At 37.5% G+C, this 21598-nt stretch overlaps 1 long non-coding RNA gene across 1 annotated transcript; it reads left to right on the plus strand.

The window, feature by feature from the left end:
* The first annotated feature begins 446 nt into the window (after positions 1 to 446).
* LOC121990218 lies at positions 447 to 1069 on the plus strand. Its single transcript, XR_006114513.1, has 4 exons — positions 447 to 498; positions 632 to 720; positions 824 to 937; positions 1022 to 1069. It is a non-coding gene; the product is annotated as an uncharacterized LOC121990218 (long non-coding RNA).
* Positions 1070 to 21598: the final 20529 nt, after the last annotated feature.

Here is a 21598-nt window from a genome sequence, read left to right on the forward strand (position 1 = left end):
AAGCTAGACTTGTTGTTGTTGAATAACAATATGGACGATTCAATTAATTATCACAATTCACAAGAAGGGTCTGGTTCTTCAAGGACATGCTATGCATAAAAAAGCGGTAAAAATATCTATTGGTGTTTGCTGATAATAATATTCAAGTGATATGTTCTTGTGGCGATATATGATGTCTTTAGAATAGCTTACTATGGGAACAAAATTTACTTATTGTATCATAAGTGTGCATTTCTTTAATTTTCACTATATCTATGTGAACTTGCTAAATAAGTATTATGACATATTAATTTGTCATTTTGACATTCGAATATTCTGTAACTATTATTATTAATTTTCTGACTTTTATATTTACATGTGGAACTTGTTTAATAATTATGTTGAACTTTATGCTTAGTCTTAATTCTTAACTCCTATGTTTTGTGGTATATATTCACTTATATTAAGGGATTTGCAGGGATTGCAGCTGCTCATGCACTGAAAAATGCAACTTTTCAGGTGTTATGTCGATATAAATTAACAGTTTTTTCAGTTGCCTTTACATATTAGATTCTAAGTTCTGATATGAATGCAGTGTGTGAAGTGGCTGGGTAAATTTGTATCACATGGAAGTTTATTTTTTATTCCTTAGGTTGTGCTTTTAGAATCTCGGGATAGAATTGGTGGTCGAGTTCACACTAACTACTCATTTGGTTTTCCTGTTGACATGGGAGCAGCCTGGTATGCTTCTTTTTTTTGTGTTTTTGTTTTCATTCCTTCTGAAGAGGATTGTAGCCAGCCTTCAAAATTTCAGTGACTAGAAGTTTTAATTTGGACACTTCAGGTTGCATGGTGTCTGCAACGAGAATCCATTGGCATCTTGGATTGGAAGACTTGGTCTACCAATTTATCGAACTTCTGGTGACAATTCTGTCTTGTATGATCATGACTTGGAGAGGTAATGGTTAATTGAATAACTAACAGATATCACTGATCATGGAGACTATAATCTTATGGAGACAAATTTACTTCTATTTTTCAGCTACGCACTCTTTGATGGTGATGGACATCAAGTGCCTTAAGATCTAGTAGAAAAAGTTGGTCAGGTGTTTGAAACCATTCTGGAAGAGGCAAGTTCTTTATTAACCTTATATTTGCAGTGCTGATAACTTGGAAATATTTCTCTTGTGAAATGACTGTTCAACGTTTACAGGCTAACAAACTCAGGTATGAAACAAATGAAGACATGTCTATAACACAGGCTATTAAGCTAGTCATGGAGAGACATTCAATATGATGCATTATTAATGAATTAAGTCTACTTTATGAGATTTCAAATTTTTTTTATTATTCATAGGCATTTAGTTTAGATCAAGTGACATTTCTTTATCTTCTTCTTACAAGTGGAGTTTGAAGGATTAGGAGAATTAAGAAGCAAGGATGAAGAAGATGAAGGATTAGGAGAATTAAGAAGCAAGGATGAAGAAGATGAAGGCATTTAGTTTATCTTCTTTCTTTATCTACTTGGTCCACTTCGATCCAAGTACGATGCAAACATGGCAAGGATGAAGAAGATGAAGGATTAGGAGAATTAAGAAGCAGTGTTTTGTTACTCTTCTAGTGTTGTACATGGTAAAAGTAGTTCAAATGCTCCAACTCTTCAAAACTGGATATCAAGATTAGGATGTTGTGTTACTCTTCTAGGATTAGGATGTTGTGTTGTTCTACCTTTGTTTTAATAGTGTCATTGTCATTTTGTTGGTTGCTTTTGAAATTTCTTCGGAATGTTGTAAATATTATTTTCGAATGTTAGAAAATTATATGTTAAATTTTATTTACAAATTTAGTATTTTGAATGATTTATAATACTAGAAAATTGTATAATAAATTTTAATATTTTTTTTATTTTTTATCAAAAAAAGATAACGGTTTTTCACTGTTGTCGTAAATAGTTTAAAATTATTGTTGAAGACCTTGTTATTAAAGGTAGACGCTCAAAGACAACGGTGAAAAACTGTTGTCTTTGAAGGAAAAGACAACAGTTTTTCACCGTTGTAAAAACTGTTGTCTTTGTCTTCAAAGACAACGGTTAAAAACCGTTGTCTTTGAGTACCCCCTTTAACAACACAGCCTTTAACAACAGTCCGAAAGGGGCTACGACAACGGTGAAAAACCGTTGTTGTAAGGCTTTTTTCTTGTAGTGTATGAACGAACATGACAAGCCACTGCCCGAGCTGCTTAGCATGTTAAGAACTGCTGAGCTGAACCTTAAGAAGGTTAAGCCCCACTCTGTTCTGATGGTTCAGAAACACAAGGGCAAGGGCAAGCCCAAAGGCAAGGGAAAGTCCCAAGCCAAGGGCAAAGGCAAGGCACTGAAGCCTAAAGGAGGGGTCGCCAAGGATGCTACCTGCTTCCACTACGGTCAGACCGGGCACTGGAAGAGGAACTGCAAGGTGTACCTGGAAGATCTTAAGAAGAAGCGAAGTGAGACTTCCACTTCAGGTATATATGTTATAGAAGTCAATCTATCTATTTCTTCATCATGGGTATTAGATACCGGATGTGCTTCTCACATTTGTACTAATCTGCAGGCGCTGAGAAATAGCAGGGCATTGGCGAAGGGCGAGGTGGACCTACGAGTAGGCAATGGAGCACGGGTTGCTGCTGTTGCTGTAGGAACTTATCATCTATCTCTACCCTCTGGGCTTGTATTAGAATTAGATGAATGTTGTTATGTGTTTGCATTAACAAAGAACATAATTTCAGTTTCTTGTTTGGACAAGAAAGGTTTCTCTTTTATAATTAAGGACAAATATTGTTCTGTTTATTTAAAAGATATATTCTATTGTAGTGCACCTCTGATGAACGGACTCTACATTCTAGACCTTGAAAGTCCTTTCTATAACATAAATACCAAGAGGTTCAAGTCAAATGACATGAACCAAACCTATCTCTGGCACTGTCGCTTAGGTCATATAAATGACAAGCGCTTATCCCAGCTCCATAAGGATGGTTTGCTGGACTCATTTGATTTTGAATCTTATGAGACGTGCGAGTCATGCCTACTAGGCAAGATGACCAAGACTCCCTTTATTGGGCACAGTGAGAGAGCGACTGACTTGTTAGGTCTTATACATAGTGATGTATGTGGCCCTTTCAATGTCGCTGCTAGAGGCGGTTATAGGTACTTCATCACATTTATTGATGACTTCAGTAGATATGGTTATGTGTACTTTATGACACATAAGTCTGAATCCTTTGAAAAGTTCAAAGAATTCAAGAATGAAGTACAGAACCAGCTTGGCAAGAGTATTAAGATACTTCGATCAGATCGAGGTGGAGAATACCTTAGCCATGAGTTTCGTGACTATCTAGCTAAGTGTAGGATTTTATCCCAACTCACTCCTCCTGGAACACCACAGTGGAATGGTGTATCCGAAAGGAGGAATCATACCCTATTAGATATGGTACGATCTATGATGAGTCACACAGATCTTCCGACATTCCTTTGGGGCTATGCTCTAGATACGGCGGCTTTTATACTCAACCGAGTTCCATCCAAGGCCGTGATAAAGACACCATATAGGATATAGACTGGGAGAGATGCCCAGGTGTCTTTCATGAGGATTTGGGGTTGTGAGACTTACGTTAGACGTCAAGTCTCAAACAAATTAGGACCCAAATCTGACAAGTGCTACTTTATTAGATATCCCAAGGAAACTAAGGGATATTACTTCTACATTCCCAGTCAACACAAGGTAGTTGTGGCAAAGACTGGGGTCTTTCTAGAAAGGGACTTTGTTTCTAGAAAGACTAGTGGGAGCACGTTCGATCTTGAAGAAGTTCAAGATGCGAACAATAGCACTGAAGCCTCGATGGAAGTTAAACTGGAACCACAAAGTGTTGTGGAAGATGTTGTTCCACAAAGAGTTGAGGAACAACAACCAGTTCAAGTAGACATACCTCTTCGCAGGTCTGATAGGGTACGTCGTCAGCCTGAGAGATACTCATTTCTCTTGTCTGACCATGATGATGTTGTGCTCATAGATGATGAACCTACCACCTATCAGGAAGCTGTGATGAGACCAGATTCCGAGAAGTGGCTGGAGGTCATGAGATCCGAGATGGAATCCATGTACACCAACCAAGTATGGACTTTCGTTGATCCACCTGAAGGGGTAAAACCAATTGGGTGTAAGTGGGTCTTTAAGAGAAAGACTGACATGGATGGACTTATCTATAAGGGTCACTTGGTAGCTAAAGGTTTCAAGCAGATTCATGGTATTGATTATGATGAAACCTTTTCTCCAGTAGCGATGTTTAAGTCCATTCGGATCATGCTTGCTATTGCAGCATACCATGACTATGAGATATGGCAGATGGATGTCAAAATCGTGTTTCTGAATGGAAACCTGCTCGGGGATGTGTACATGACACAACCTGAGGGTTTTGTAGATCCACAACATACTAGCAGAGTATACAAGCTGCATAGGTCCATTTATGGACTAAAGCAAGCTTCTCGGAGCTGGAATCTTCGATTCGATGATGCAATCAAACAGTTTGGTTTCATCAAGAATGAAGATGAGCCTTGTATCTACAAGAAGGTTGTAGGGGATATAGTTGTCTTCCTCATATTGTATGTGGATGACATACTACTCATTGGGAAGGACATCCCTTTGCTTCAGTCTGTCAAGACCTGGCTAGGGAGTTGCTTCTCAATGAAGAACTTAGGTGAGGCATCCCGCATTCTAGGGATACAAATCTATAGAGATAGATCTAAGAGATTGCTTGGCCTAAGTCAGAGTACATATATTGACAAGGTACTCCTTCGGTTTGCCATGCAGAACTCCAAGAAGGGATTTCTGCCGATGTCACATGGCGTGAGTCTTTCGAAGACTCAAGGTCCCTCTTCTAGAGAGGAGAGAGACCGCATAGATCAGATCCCTTATGCCTCAGCCATAGGATCTATCATGTACGCCATGCTATGTACTCGACCTGATGTCTCGTATGCTTTGAGCATGACGAGCAGATACCAGTTAGATCCAGGTGAAAGTCACTCGATATCGGTCAAGAATATTCTTAAGTACTTAAGAAGGACTAAAGAATATTTCTTGATATATGGAGGCAATGATGAGCTAGCTGTAAAGGGTTACAGTGATGACAGCTTCCAGACCGATCAGGATGATTATCGATCGCAGTCAGGGTTAGTATTTTGCATTAATGGTGGTGCTGTGAGCTTGAAGAGTTCGAAGCAGGACACAGTAGCTGATTCTACGACAGAGGTCGAGTACATTGCTGCATCTGAGGCAGCAAATGAGGCAGTTTGGATCCGCAAGTTCATCACTGAACTTGGGGTGGTTTCCAGTATTGCTGACCCTATTGAGCTCTATTGTGACAACAATGGAGCTATAGCACAAGCGAAGGAACCTCGTTCACACCAGCGGACCAAACACATACTACGGTGCTTCCATCTCATTCGAGAGATTATCAAGAGAGGAGATGTGAAGATATGCAGAGTACCTACAGAGGCTAACATCGCAGATCCCTTGACCAAGGCTTTGGCACAGAGGAAGCATGATGGTCACACTAGGTCGTTGGGGCTTAGAGCCTACACTGATTGGCACTAGTGCTAGTGGGAGATTATTAGTTAGAGCCCTAGAGCTAATCATTTGATGATTGTATTATGGACTTGTTGTATCATATTCTTATATAAATAAAGGCATTTGTTTTGGTTATTATACTTACTTGTATTGGTGCCAAATAAACTAAGTATAATAGCGTCCTTGAGTAAAAGGTTCTCACCTATATCAATCGGTTAGTTAAACCGATAGTGAGATGATATAGGGAACACTACTCTTAATCATTCCTAGTCGAGTGTTAACATTCAAGGACAATGTTAATGCAATAAGACTAGCATATAGGTCAACTCGATGACTTGATCTCACAAGTCATGGATATAGAGATATCAAGTTGACACATGGGTATGCATTGGAGAATGCATACTGAATGACCCGCCATGAGAAAGTATCATGGATTGTTATATGAGTGTCATATACTTTCTCATGTGGCTATTTGTATGACTACTAGTCCTTAGACCTGAAGTCACCATGGTTCCCTATATAAGGAGTTATGTACTTTAGTTTCGTCAAACGTCACCCGTAACTGGGTGGACTAGAAAGGCGATTACTGGGTATGTAACGAATTATGCAGAGGGATGTGAGTGATGTAGATGGGATCTATCCCTCCTATATGACGGGAGCGACATCGATATTCTTGATAGAGTGAGACCACGAAGTGCATGGTCATGCCCAAATGAGTTAATATGAGATATTGAGCTCATTTGATTTAGTGAGTCTACTTGGAAATCAAGATTTAGATTGGTCAGAGGTTGACACGGTCTATGCCTAACATTGATCAATCTAAATGTCTAGGATAGAAGGACACTTGTCATATATTGTGAGGAGTCATAATTAGTAGTCACAAGGTGATGTTGGATCTCAACATTCTTGTAACTTGAGTAGTAATGATGTGTTGCTAGATACCGCTCATTACTTATGCTTCTAAATGGGTTTAGGGGCATTCCCAATGTTACAAGAACCTATAGGGTCACACACTAAGGACAATTAGATGGAGATTAGGTTCATATGATGAACCAAGAGGATTAGATTCATTTGATGAACCAAATTGGATTAAGAGTAATCCTAATTGGGCTAATTGAGTTGGACTCAAGTTGATTCATGTGTTTAATGAGTCTAATTTAGATTATGACTCATTGAATCAATTTAATTAAATGAATTAGATTCATTATATTAAATTGGCTTGAATTAAATGGTTGGATTAGATCAACCATGAGAGAGATTAAGTCAAGTTTGACTTGACTTGAGAGGAAGATGAAGAGTCAAGTTTGACTTGACTTTATGCCACCTCATTGGTGAGTTGGCATTGATTGGGCCAATGATGATGCTCCACATCATCATGGTTGCTTAAGTGGGATGTCACCTCATGGGAGTTACCAAGAGTTGCGACTCTTGGCATTCCATGGAGGTTACAACTCCTCTTAATGTGGCCGGCCACATGAATGTGGTTGTGAGTTTTCATTTGTGAAGTAACTCTCATCTTCTTCCTCCTAGAGCTCTCTCTTCTTGCTCTCCCTCTTCTCTTGGCTGAACACCCTAGGTGCTAGCACACCTTTGTTTGGTCCCCTCCACCTAATTTTGTTCCTGTGGATACTTCTAGAGGGTTGTCTACTTTGACAATCTTGAGATCCGGCAAACCGTTGGACTAGTGGGATAGCGAACGACATCGCATCGAGGGTGTAACACCCACAAGTTTATGAGATAAGTATATGGGTGTTATTTGCTTTAGAGCCTAAAAATATGAAGAATCAAAAAGAAAAAAAAAAGAGATAAGAGAAATAAAAGAAGAGGTGAAGGTTTGAACCTTGAACCTCTCACAAAGGATAGAAATAAAATTATGTATGATAACCACTAGGATAATGAATAATATGTGAATGGGAAATGATGGGAATTGTAGTTAAATGTAAAGCTAAAATTTAGTGAAGGAACAAAGGGAAAATCAAGTGGCTTCTTTCTCTTGTTTACCTCTTGGTTAAGGAAAAAGAGTAGCAAAAGACAAGTTGTCCTTCTCCCTTTCCTTCTCTATTTTCATGGGGTTTAAGAGGATAATAAAGAGAAGAATTTAGGGAAGGGAATGAGGACATATTCTCATTAAGAAAATACATGCATGAGATAAGGAGGAAGGGAAGCAAAGTTCATTTTGGTAACTTCCACCTACTTAGCATAAAAAGGAAAGGAACTAAAGGTTTTCATTTTTTTTCCTTCTCCCTCACCCTTGCCGAGACTCTAAGCCTCCTCCCTCATCTCCACAAGCCAAGTTTAGGATTCTCCCTAAGAGAAAACTAAACTACAAGAAGGAGCCTTCAAGGTGTACCCTTCCAAGCAAGAGAAAATCAAAAGGAGTGCTAGAAGAAGAAGCCCCCTACTTCCTCTTCACCAAGGGTACCATTTCTTTAAAGATTAACAAGTGATTACTAGGTAAGCTTCCCCTCACCTGTGATACAATAGTTTGTATGGTTTTTCATGGAGTTAGATCGCTTAAAAACCTAGGACTTGCCTTAAGAAAATTCGGCCAAAAGAAGAAGAAGAGTTTAAGAAAGTTGTAATTAGATATGCTTACTATCTTTCTTGTGATATGTATTTTATGTAAAAAGTTAATCTAAGGTTTCCATGCTAGAATAAATGATGAAAACTTAGATCCATAAGCTTTAAACTCCCGGCCAAGCATGAACAAGAAGACTAGGTAAGTTTAAGACTCAAACTAAGCATGTTTCCTTATTCTTGAGTTATGTACCCTATGATAATGATGTTGTTAACTTTTTCTCCTACTTGTATATTGTTGAAACTCCATTTTCATGCCCATGAGTATTCAGCCATGTAAGAAGTAAAGGCTTAATAGAGTTTTAAATCTAGGGCTAAGCATGATAAGAATTGTTCCTAAGACAAGGTATGAAGTTTATGCCATGATTGTATGTTAGTTATGAATCTTATTTCATGCTTATAAAGGTTCGGTTATGATGAGATTTGAAGTCTAGGAAAGTTTAAACCAAGGCTAGGAATCTCATGACTTTCTTGATAAAATAATATGAAACCAGTGGATGTTTTTATGGTTGCTTGTTACATAGAATTTTGAGTACATGTAGCTTTCGGCCACACTAAGTTTTAAAGCTAGTATGTGTAGATTTTTTTTAACTAAGTTTACTCATGTTGTTCCTTGTTATGATGTCATGAAAATTGAGTAGGGTTTCCATGCTTTTAGGCCATATGAAAAACAAAAACCTAACTCACATGTTTCGGCCACCTTTGGATTAAAGGACTAGGAAAACTTAGAACCCAACTTATATATGTTCATGATGCTTCTTGTGGTAAGTACTATGAAATGTAGTGTGGTTCCATGCTCTTATGCCACTAGAAATGTAGTTCATGCTTGTTAGGGTTTGACCAATACTAGTGCAAAGGCCTAGAGAAATTTTGAAACCAACTTACATTTGTTCATGATGTTTTTGTGATAAGTACCATGAAATGTAGTTGTGATTCCTATGCTCTTATGTCACTAAAAAATCTAGTTCCATGATTTATATGTTTCGGCCATTACAAGTTTAAAAGCCTAGAGAAAACTTAGAACCCAACTTATATATGCTTATGATGTCTTGTAATATATGCTATGAAATGTAGTTGTGGTTACCATGCTCTTATGCCACTAAAAACCTAATTCCATGAGTTATAGGTTTCGGCCACCTTGAGTTAAAGGGTCTAGGAAGTTTGGAATTTAAAACAAATATGCTTATGTTGTTTATCATGAAAATGTATAAGATATTGGCTTAAGGTTCAACACTTCCATGCTACTTGTAACCTAGAAGGAGACATGTTAGGGTTCGACCATGATAAGTTTGGGTGCTTAAGGAACTTAGAACCCAAACTAAATATGCTTAAGTGGTTCCTTATGAAATATGATATGATATGAGCTTAGGGTTTACATGTTTGCATGTTATTTAGAACTTGTTTGCTCTACATGAAAGGTTTCGGCCACGAAGAATTTGAAACCTAGGAGGGCTTAAAAATTTAGGTTAACATGCTTATGACCTTTATTATGCTAGTATGTGAAGATATCATGAGATTTTTATATTTGTATGTTGTCTAGAGATCATGCCTCTATTCATGACTTTCGGCCATATGGGTTTAGTGACCTAGATGTACCTCACATGTTATGAATGAATCAAGAGATGTTATTTAATGATTCCATGAATGGTTATGTCTTTTATGATAAGTGATATGCTCTCTTATGTATGCTTATGATCCATGTATGTGCTATGTGCTCAATCATGCATGCTTTAGGATATGATAAAAATGATATGTTCATTATGCAAGCTTATGATTCATGCATGTGCTGTGTGCCCAAATATGCATGCTTATGATATGCTAAGTGATATGTTCATGATGTATGCTATGATTCATGCATGTGCTGTGTGCCCAAAAAAATGCATGTTTTATGATATGTCAAGAAACATGATATGCATGTAAGAATAAGAACTACGATATGTATGACATGCTACTTTACTTTATGTATGGCTTGTACCAAGGGTGGGCTCCATAAGCGCCCCGGGGTCGATGGACTAAGAAACGGGCCTCGTTAGGGATGGACTCCTAAGTGCCCCTAGGTCGATGGACTAAGAAACAGGCCTAGTATGTATGCCTTGTAGGGTTCAAGACTTGCTACCTTGGACCTACATAGGACGCACACATTTATGTATGTGGTACAAGCCGGGGCCCCAATCATGTTGAGATTATGTTTAAGTATGTATTGTATAAGTTTTCAAAAGACATGTTGCATATGTTGCATGATATATGTTTAGGAATTTACCATGCTTATACTTTATGATTATGTCATGATACTTTATGTTATGTTATGATATGCCATGATATGCTTTTGACATGATACATTTGTCTTTATGCCTTATGACTTATGTTTTTAATATGCTTTACGGTTTTTGTGAGTAGGAAAGGAACTTACTGAGCCATGAGTGCTCACAGCTTACTTCTTATACCACAGATAAAGGCAAGACATGGATGGACTAGGGGAGCAGCAGGAGGGGCTAGAAGGATATGTGCGGTAGTGGACTGGCTAAAAGAAATGACCTGCTTTTATTTAATAAGAAATTTACCATGCTGATGTTTTTACCTTATGACTCCATGACCTTAAGTATGTGTTTGGGTATTTAAGACTCAAAAATATGATAGGTATGCTATGTGGTTCTTTTATATCTATGGTGAATTTTTAAGTAAGAAAATGTTGTTTTAAATTCTCTAAGTAAGACTTCCGCTGTGTTAAGTATGTATGTGTCGCAAGTAACCCCCGTCGCCTTAGCAGGAGGGGCGGGGCGTTACAGAGGGTAATGCTCTTATCTAGTGTAGATCTAGACTTTAGAAACTCGTACTCGTATTTTGTTTTATTTTTCCTTCGCACGGATCCGGTGGCGGGGTTTCGGGGTTTCCGCGACGCGAAAAAGTGGTTTTCGCGGCCCGAAAAACCCCAATAGTTATTGCTCTATCTCCATCATCAAGAAATTTTTTATCCCTGATTTTCAAAGATCGAAGCTTGTCGATATGAATGGTGGAAGTGCTTTAGTATCAAATTCGAGTCGATCTCGAAAATCCATCTTGAAGTTGAGCTCTCTAGATGAAATCTTTGACTTCTTAACTTTAGGGCTTCAACTTCTTCTTCTTCCTCTAGCTCATTGTCCTTTCTGACGATAAGTCCAGTGAAGAGCGATCCTGCTCTAATACCACTTGTTGGGACCAAGGGGAGCTAGAGGGGGTGAATAGCTCGCTCACTTCAATGGAGATGATTTGCAACAGAATACTTGAAGCGGAGAACTCTCCAATGCTAGCACAAGGATTTACTTGGTATCCACCTCCTTGAGGTGACTAATATAAGAATCTGACCTTCTCTCACACATACACAATGAAAGAGCTCCTTCTCAAAAATAATCTGGAGGCAGAGAAGCCTCATACAAGCTCACACACGAAGAAATAGAAGAAGAAGAGGATGAGAAGCTAATATAAATGAAATCTTACAAGATTACAACAATGAAACCCTCGCTTGCTCTCTCTTTTGAAACCACCTCTTGATCAGCTTAGAAATGTACCAGCACTTCACTCTAAGTCTCCAAGAACTTGTTGTATGTGGTTGAGTTGTTGTGAGTGAGAGTGATGAGAAACAATTCTTGCATTAACCCGTTTCTAGGGCTCTTCGAGCACCTTAATCGCTTAAGAATCTATTAAGCAATTACCTCCTCGGCCACCTACTTAGAACGACTATATTTTTAAACCTTAAGCGATTACCCCAATCACTTAAGAGGGGCAGAATTGATTAGCTGAATTGATTCTGCTCCCTTTTGCTCGATCACGAGAAACATCGTAAGCGATTAAGCTTCCATACTTAATCGCTTACCACAACTTCTGTTTCAAACAAAAAAGGCCTTAAGCAATTACTCCAATCACTTCAGCCATACTGAATCGATTCACCAGATCGATTTAGCACCATTCTATGCTTTCGCAAAGAACATCTCTTAATCAATTAAGATTATCCCTTAATCGATTACCACGTGCTAAATCGCTAACCACTAGGGTTGTAAACGAGCTGAGCTAAGCCAAGCTTTGGGGTGTTGAAGCTTGTTTGATAAGGTAACTGAGCCGAGCTGAGCCGAGATTAAAATGAACCAAGCTTTTAAAATGATTGTTCAAGGTTGGCTTAGTTTATTTTTTATGAGCTTGAGCTTGTTTAAAGCTTGGCTTGAGTTTGGTTCATTTAGATGTTATCGAGATCTCAATTCAAGTTTGACTTGAGCTTGATTTGAGCTTGGTTCGTTTAGATATAATCAAACTCTCAATTCAAGTTTGTTTGATTGTTTGAAACTTTTAGTTATTTGATTGGTTATTGAGCTTGATAATTTAAACTTATTTATTTATTTTATTTTATTATTTATTTAGCATATTGATAAGAGTTTTATTAATGAATATGGTTTGTGAATATTGTTCATGAACGTTATTCACAAACATTATTCACGAACGTTAACGAGTTGAACATATATGTGTTTAAGATTGTTTGGTTAGTTTAATGAGCTGTTCAAGATTGTTTATTTAATTAATCTTATGTATATTGAACAAACATAAACAAGCTCTTAACAAGATGAACACCAAGCTTATTCACGAACACTTGGTTCATTTATAGTCCTTCTTACCACAATCAATTTGGCAACCTTAGCTCCTAAACTTAAGTCATAGGATTTCTTACCCAACATCTAGTCAACTGTAACGACCACCCTTCTTCCTATACTATACTACTCTCTAAGGATAACCGTTACTTAACTACTAAACATGAAAACTCAAAGCTTCCCAGATCTCTCCATAGTCCTGGCATCACACACATCCATCACGCATCCTCCTTGTCGCCTTCTTCTTTACACTTTAACTTTTCCTTTATCTGCGGTAGGAGGAAAAAATAAATCTATGAGCGAAACGCTTAGTAAGTACTAAACTATCTCACAAAAACTCGAAAGTGCATGAGATACAAGGATGCTAAAACTGAAATGCTAAAAAGAAAAGCTACACATGCTCATCTAATAGCAAAGCACTAAAAATAAACTGCATACTCATGATATACAAGAATAAATCTGCATGCTGAAAATAAAGCTAATCATGCTCAATAAACTCATAAGGAAAGCAAATGAAAACTAATACTGTATGCTTACAATTATAAGAGCTAAACTTTGCTAGTTCTAAACATAGGTGATACTTGTTTCATTTACTTATTGTCTTATACTTGAAATTAATATTTAACTTTCTTCTTCTCTTTCTTGGGCCCAGGATTAGTACCATCTTATGCACGCTCTCTAATGGAGACTGAGGTAATGAGCCTCCAGTCCTATGAGGGTAAAGACCTCGGTCTTACCAGGGCCAAGACCTCGGAATTGGTCACCTGGATTTGTTTAACGACAACCTCGGAAGTCGGGTACTAGCCTCTTACTTTAAATTACTTGTTATCTTTTCTAATTAGACCTTGGTCTTTTCTCTACTCATAACTTCTCATAATCCCCTAAGAGAGCTTACAAGAACACTGTAAGTATATCTAACAAGTAGTGAATTGCAATTAATTAAGCATGCTATAAAAATAAAACAAAGGAAAGTAAATCTGACTTCTTTAAGCATGCTACAATAAACATAAATTAAAGGAAAATAAATCTGAACTCTCTAGGCATGCTACAATAAACATAAATCAAAGGAAAGTAAATCTAAACTTTCTAAGCATGCTACAATAAACATAAATCAAAAGAAAGTAAATCTGAACTTTCTAAGCATGCTATAAAAAACATAAATCAAAAGAAAGCAAATCTGAACTTTCTAAGCATGCTATAATAAACATAAATCTAAGAGAAAGCAAATCTGAACTCTCTAAGCATGCTACTACAACATTTAAATAAAGAAAATTACATCTTAATTCCTTAAGCAAAGAAATCTAGAGATCTAAAATCGATACTGCTCATGCTTAAATCTATAGCAAGGAAATAGCAAAATAGTTCAATACTGCCCATGCTCAAATCCATGACAAAGAAATGGAAATAGGATCCAACACTGCCCATGCTCAAATCTATAGCAAGGAAATACAAACCGCATGCTTAAATAACAAAGGTTATTCATGTTCAGAAACATGGAAATCCAAGGCTAAAATACTAAACTTAAAACTAATCATGTGCATGGAATTAGCAAGGAAGAACTAAACTACAATGCAAAATTCTGCATACAAAGAGATCTAACTACACTAAAATTCTGCTCATGATATTCTAATAGCAAAGGAAACTAGAAAATATCCTCGTGTATATCTAGTGGCAAAGGAAACTGATCATGTTCAACCAATAGCAAACAAAACTGGAAAATAAATCTGTTCATGCATTTTCAAGAACAATAACTTAATAAATCCACACATCCTAAATTATTTCCAACTAAGCAAAGCAATAAGAAAGATTACTGCTAACAACATCTACACGTGGTATACTAAAGCGTGCATCACTAGATCTACACATGTTGAATTATTTCCAACTAAGCAAAGCAATAAGGAAGGTTACTGCTGCTATCAAACATTTATTTGATAAAGAAATCTGCCCATCTATTTGCAATAGAAATATGCACATCTATTAGAAATAGAAGACTGCTCATGATCAACTAATAGAAACCAAAACCACATGTTAAACCTAAACAATCTATTCGTTTATCTCAGATTTCAAACAAAACTAAATCCCTAGCAAGCATAGATTCGGCTCAAACACAATCCTACATGCTCAATCAAACTAAACCATTTCTTGATCCTTCTTTGAAACCCACGGCAACAACACCCAAAACCACAATCCAATCAAAACCCCTTCTTTCTTCTTTGATTCACGGCAGCAAGCACAACCAACCGGCTGTACAATATGATCCGAAAGCAGAGAAAGCAAGGAAACTCATGCAAGCTTCGGAAATGATAAACTTAGAAAACAAGGAAACGAAACCCTAAGTCCGGAGCAACTCCTACCACAGGTGAGTAGTACTTACTCTTATTCTTGCACTTACAACCGACGGAATGGGTTCTAGGGTTCGAAGAAGGTGTAGATCTCGGCGATTCCTTTGTGTCCGCGTCTCTTCTTGACGAGAGGAGCTCGATGGTGTGAGGACCTCTCGGAAAAGCCCCTCGTCGGCCGCCGGAGACGCCTAGACGCTCGTAGCATTTTCGCCCGTGAAGAACTGCGCCGTCGGGAGAGAAAAGGAGAGGAAGAGAATAGGTTTCGGGAGAAAGAAAACCTAAACCTTTTCTTATAACTAGGGTTTTCATTAAACCAACTACTACTTATATACAATTCGTTCTTTCCTTAATTAATATAACCCGCTTGCACACTTGGTCAACCACGATTTGACCGGAACCCCTGATCGCGGGTTCGATCCCTCTTCCACCTCTTTTATTTCCATTTATTTCCTATTCCTTACTGCTTAAATACATTTTGTTCTATATTCATTCACAAAACAATTGCGGAATAGTTGGCTGGCTGGATTCGATTAAGGCTGGGTTCAGGTCTGAGGTCCACGGTTCGAATCTTGACTTGAACATTTTTTTGTCGAAACTTCCTTCGTTTAGTAAAACTACCAAACGGCCTCCAAAAATTACATAAAAATACTCTAAAAATTCCTAAAAATCTCTAGAATATTTTTAAAGCATTTCCAAATATTTTTAAGGAAATTTAGAACTCGAAATAAGGAAAGTTGGGTCGTTACAATCCCTCATACCTTATAAAAAGTTCGTCCTCGAACTTAGAATAGTTCTGGATATTTTTGTTTCATACTGTCCTCACGTTCCCAAGTGACTTCCTCGTGCTTCTGGTTCTACCAGATGACCTTTTCTAGTGGTACTTCTTTATTCCTTAGTCTCCTGACTGCTCTGTCCACTATCTGTGTAGGTCTGCTCTCATAGCTAAGATCCTCCTGAATTTGCACTGACTGAGGCTCAATCACTTGGCTAGGGTCATGGAGATACTTCTTTAACATAGAGACATGAAATTCATTATTTATTGTTGACATGTCTTGTGGTAAGTCCAGCTTGTAAGCTATTTTCCCAATCCTCTCTATGATCAGGTAAGATCCTACATAACGAGGACTTAATTTGCCCTTCTTGCCAAATCTCATCACTCCCTTCATAGGAGCAACCTTGAGAAAGACTGAATCCCCTACTTGGAATTCCAGTGGCCTACGGCGTGTGTCAGCATAACTCTTCTGTCTACTCTGGGCAGTCTCAATTCTCTGTCTGATCTTCTGAATAGCCTGAGTAGTCTCATCTATCAGCTCCATATGAATGCCCAGCTCTACTTCCATTTCTTTCCTCTCACCTACTTCTTGCCAGCAAATAGGTGATCTGCACTTCCTACCATACAACGCCTCATAAGGTGCCATCTTGATGGTGGCCTGATAGATATTGTTGTAGGCAAATTCAGCTAAGCACAGATACTTGTACCAACTTCCCTTGAAATCTAGTGCACAAGCCCTGAGCATATCTTTTAAGATCTGATTTACTCGCTCTGTCTGTCCATCCGTCAGAAGATGGAAGGCTGTGCTGAACTTGAGTTTGGTGCCTAGTGCATTCTGAACACACTCCCAAAAGTGAGAGGTGAAGCGCCCATCTCTATCAGACACAATAGATTTAGGAACTCCGTGAAGTCTGATCACCTCCTTAACATATAACTTGTTAGAGTGTATACTTAAAGCCTAAGCTTTTGTAAACATTTATTTTGAATAAAGAATCACATTTGGTCAAATTATCTATATTTGTTTGTAGTTGTTCAATTAATTTATATTGTAGATAACATAGTATGTGGTGTCACATACAGAAGATGATGTTATCAGTACCTTATAAATTATAAACAGCAGCTCATGACCAAAATGAAAAGGAACAAACCATTGGAAGATCGTAGTGTAATTAGGAATTAGTTTATCTTAACTATATAATTACACTAGTACACTTAGAGTGTATTGAGTAAGACCATTTGAGGTCGTTTCTTTTATACTGACTTTATAAATGAATAAAGACCTCAGTTATTATGGAAGTGTGTGCTCTTAATCCTAATATAATAACAAGCACATATATTTGATATTTATTTCTTTAATTTATCAATGGGTGAGATTTAGTTCGATAAATCAATAAGCCCGATAAGTTGGGAAATGATATCACTTATAGTGTGCGTTGTTGATTATAGAAGGAAACTGTTTCCTAGTAATCTAGGTTGATAATGTCCCCAAGATGAGCTCATAAGGATTGTCATGTTAAACCCTGCAGGTGGACTTAGTCCGACATGACAATGAGGTTGAGTGGTACTATTCTTGGATTAAGATATTAATTAAATGAGTTGTCAGTAACTCACTTAATTAGTGGACATTCGACATCTTAAACACAGGGAGACTAACACACTCATAATAAGAAGGAGCCCATAAATGTAATTTGGGATTGGTGCGGTAGTTCAATAATAGTTCTCTAGTGGAATGAATTATTATTGATAAAATTAAGTTGTGTGTTCGGGGCGAACACGGGATGCTTAATTTTATTGGGAGACCAAAACCAATTCCTCCTCTCGGTCCCTATCGTAGCCGCTTATTTATAGAGTACTATACCCACATATACCCACCTTTGTACCCATGATATAGGGGCCGGCCAAGCTAGCTTGTGGTTCAAGCTAGGGCCGGCCAAGCCTTGGTTCATGGGTGGTCGGCCCTAGCTTGAACCCAAGCTTAGGTGGCTGGCCCACATTAAATTAAAAAGGATTTTAATTTTAAAATTTTCTTATGTGAAAGATATAATTTATTGGAGAGATTTAAAATTAAAATATCTCTTTTAAAATGATCTACAAAAGATTAAAGAAAGAGATTAGATCTCTTTCCTTATTTGTAGATTGGAAAGATATTTTATTTTTCTTCTTTATAAATTATTCACATGTAGAAAAATTAAAATTATAGAAATTTTTTTTTATCAACCATGAAGGGATTTTAAAGGGAAATTTTATTTTTTTAAATTTCTGAAGACAAATAAGGAATTTTAATTGTTGATTGAAATTGCATTGTTTGCTCCTATTGAGGTGGCCGGCCATGATGAATTGATTAGGAAATTTTATTTAATTTTTCTTAATTGATTGTTGTCAAGAAAAGTTAAGGAAATTTTATTGTAATTAAATTTCCTTATTTACCAAAGCTAAGGAATATAAAAGAGGGGGTTGGGGTGCCTTCATGAAATACAACTTCTATTATTCTCTCCCTCTTTTCCTTGGTGTTGTGGCCGTCCATCCTCTCTCCCTCTCTTCCTCTTTGTGGTGGCCGAAACTCTTCCCTTGCTTGGAGCTTTTGTGGTGGTCGGATACTACTTGGAGAAGAAGAAGAAGAAGGAGAGAAAGCTTGCATCCCTTGGAGCTTGGTTGGTGGAAAAAGTTCTTCATCCTTGGATTTTAGTGCTTGGCCGAAACTTGAAGGAAGAAGAAGAAGGTGCTAGGTGGTTCTCATCTTGGAATATCGTTGCCCACACAACGTCTGAGGTTAGAAGAGGAATACGGTAGAAGATCAAGAGGTCTTTCTAAAAGGTATAACTAGTATTTTTCCTTTCCACATCATACTAGTTATTTTTGGAAATAATACCAAATACAAGAGGCTTACAATTCTAGTATTTTGAATTTGTTTTCGATGTTGTGTTCTTTTGTTTTTTCTTTTCCTTGTGATTTGATTGTTCTTTTCGGTTGACCTAAAGTTATTTAAGGAAATTAAATATTAACTTTCCTTAAAAGGCTTTGTCTAGTCGGTGGTGGTTGTTCCCATATCCAAGAAGGCCATGTGCCTCGCCACATCAGTACTGGGAGCTAATTTTGGAAACTAATATTTAATGAAATTAATAACCTAGGTGATTTGGATCGAACGTGTTAAGTTCCGAAGGAGATCCGAGTCTAAACCTAAAAGAACAAATAGATTAAACTTTGGATCAAACGTGTTAAGTTCCGCAGGCGATCCAAGTTTAATTTAAAAGAACACATGGTAGCTAGGTAAAGGTTCAGACCTTTGTACAAAATTTTTGTACAGTGGAACCATTAGGTTTATCGAGTAGCAACCAACAATTGATATCAGAGCTAGGGTTTTGCCTCTGTGTATTTGGTATTAGTTTAATTATGCACATGTCATACATAATTTAGGCAGGTTAATAGTAGGATGTGCTAACTTTGTGGATGCAGGATCCAACTATTATGGCTTATAGTTTTTTATGTGTGATTGGACCCTTGGACATGTCAAGGACATTTATATGTGTCTGCATGATTGTATTATAAAATACAGCAGGAGCTGTATTTAGTTTTTATTAGGATTTTATTTTTGATCTTGTTACATGTACATTCCTTTTATGGAATATAAGATCGATGGATGTAAATTTTTTATTTTATGTTCGATCTAGTTTACATGTACATTCCTTCGAGGAATATAGGATCGAAAAATATAAAATTCTATTTGTGTCGCGGATCGAATCTTGCAAGGCGTGGAACCTTTTGAGGACCAGAGGCGCAGCGGAACAAGGAGCAAGATGGATGCTACAGCAAGACCCGGTGGCGGTGGCCAAATATGGCAGCAGCTTGGGATGACAACATAGAGGACAACCATAGATAAAAGCCATAATAGTTGAAAATTAGATTTTCTATTTATTGCTTTTATATTGTGCTGTGTGTGTATGTTAGTATACATGTTTAGTAGGCTAGCATAATTAAAATTCCTCATTTATAAATAACTAAGTGGGAGAGGAATTTTAAATAAATTCCACGGTCTCCATTACTGGTTTGTAAGTGATGCAAACAAGCTTGCGCGTTGGCTCTGAGTGCCTTCCTCCATATCGGATGAGCTTGTTTGTGGATTACTAGAACAGACTTCCATTTGGGATGACTATAGGAAGTTAATTAAGAGCGTGTGATCTTCCCCATCGGAAGGGGCACAATCTTATTAATGGACTTAGTGTCAAGTAATGGTATACTTAGGCACAACTAATAGTATCCTCACCATCGGAGTCACTGCTATTATTTGTGTGACCAAAGGATACCAACTATTAATTTTATTTGTCAAAAAGTTAGGTTGACAAGATAATAAAATTAATGGATTAAAACCCTCCTTTTACAAATGTTGAATTTGTATACGTCCACACTATCGTGGCATACAAAATTCACGGTGTTTTGAGGTGTTGGTTAATTTAAAATAGTTTTGTTTGAGGAATCAATATTATTCTAAATTTAGAGTTCTGACCAAAAGTTATTTGTGATTCTTAGGATGACTTTCAACCCACTGTCCATCATACTACAACAGAATAGACTTACTGGTCCTAACTACATAGATTGGAAAAGGAACCTGGATATTGTTCTTACTGCTGAAAGCTATAAGTTTGTACTGACTGAGCCTTGTCCTGATGCACCCATTGGTGAATCTACCCAAGAGGAGATTGAATATCATAAGAAATGGGTAAAGGCAGATGAGATGACGCGGTGTTACATTTTAGCTTCAATGTCAAATGTATTGCAACATCAGCATCAAGATTTACCAACAGCTTATGATATTATGAACAATCTCAAGGAACTCTTTGGTCATCAGGATCGGGCTTCTAGACAAGAAGCCATGAGAAAGATAATGACAGCCACCATGCAAGAGGGTACTCCTGTGAGGGATCATATCCTAAAGATGATGGCTTATCTGAACGAAATACAGATCCTTGGAGGAGAAATTGATGGGGAAACCCAGATCGATATGATCCTCCAAACACTACCTAGACGTTTTGAGCAATTCCGCCTGAATTACAATATGAACAAAAGGGTATATTCATTGGCGGAACTACTGACAGAACTTCAGGCAGCAGAAGGTTTATTTCGACACAATTCTCATATTCACTATGCTGAAAATGGTTCTACTTCTAAACCGAAAGGAAAGAAGAAGAAAAATAATTTGGTTCAGCAAAGAAAGTGAATAAATCTCAGAGTACAGGACCTAAAGCTGGAGTGAAGAAGCAGAAGGGCAAGTGCTTCATCTGCAAGCAGTCAGGGCATTGGAAGGCGGACTGTCCTCGTAGGAATCAGAACAACAAAGGTATATCTCATGCTCTAGTTGTTGAAACATGTTTAGCGGTGTTATCTACCAGCACCTGGTGTGTAGATACGGGAGCCACTAATCATGTCTGCAATTCCTTGCAGGGGTTCCAGGAAACCTGACGACTAACTGAAGAAGAGATTACCGTCTACATGGGCAATGCTACTAAGGTGGCGGCTGTTGCAGTGGGAGATGTCTACTTATCTTTTAATAGAAATAGAAATTTGGTTTTAAGAAATTGTCTTTATGTACCCAGTTTTAGAAAGAATTTAATTTCAGTTTCTAAACTGTTTTTGGATGGATATTCAGTTTCTTTTAGTAATGATGTAATTATTAAGAGAAATAAAGTGATTATCTATTCTGGTGCATTAGTTGGCAATTTG

Source organism: Zingiber officinale, chromosome 6B (genome assembly GCF_018446385.1).
Source record: "Zingiber officinale cultivar Zhangliang chromosome 6B, Zo_v1.1, whole genome shotgun sequence".
NCBI lineage: Eukaryota > Viridiplantae > Streptophyta > Magnoliopsida > Zingiberales > Zingiberaceae > Zingiber > Zingiber officinale.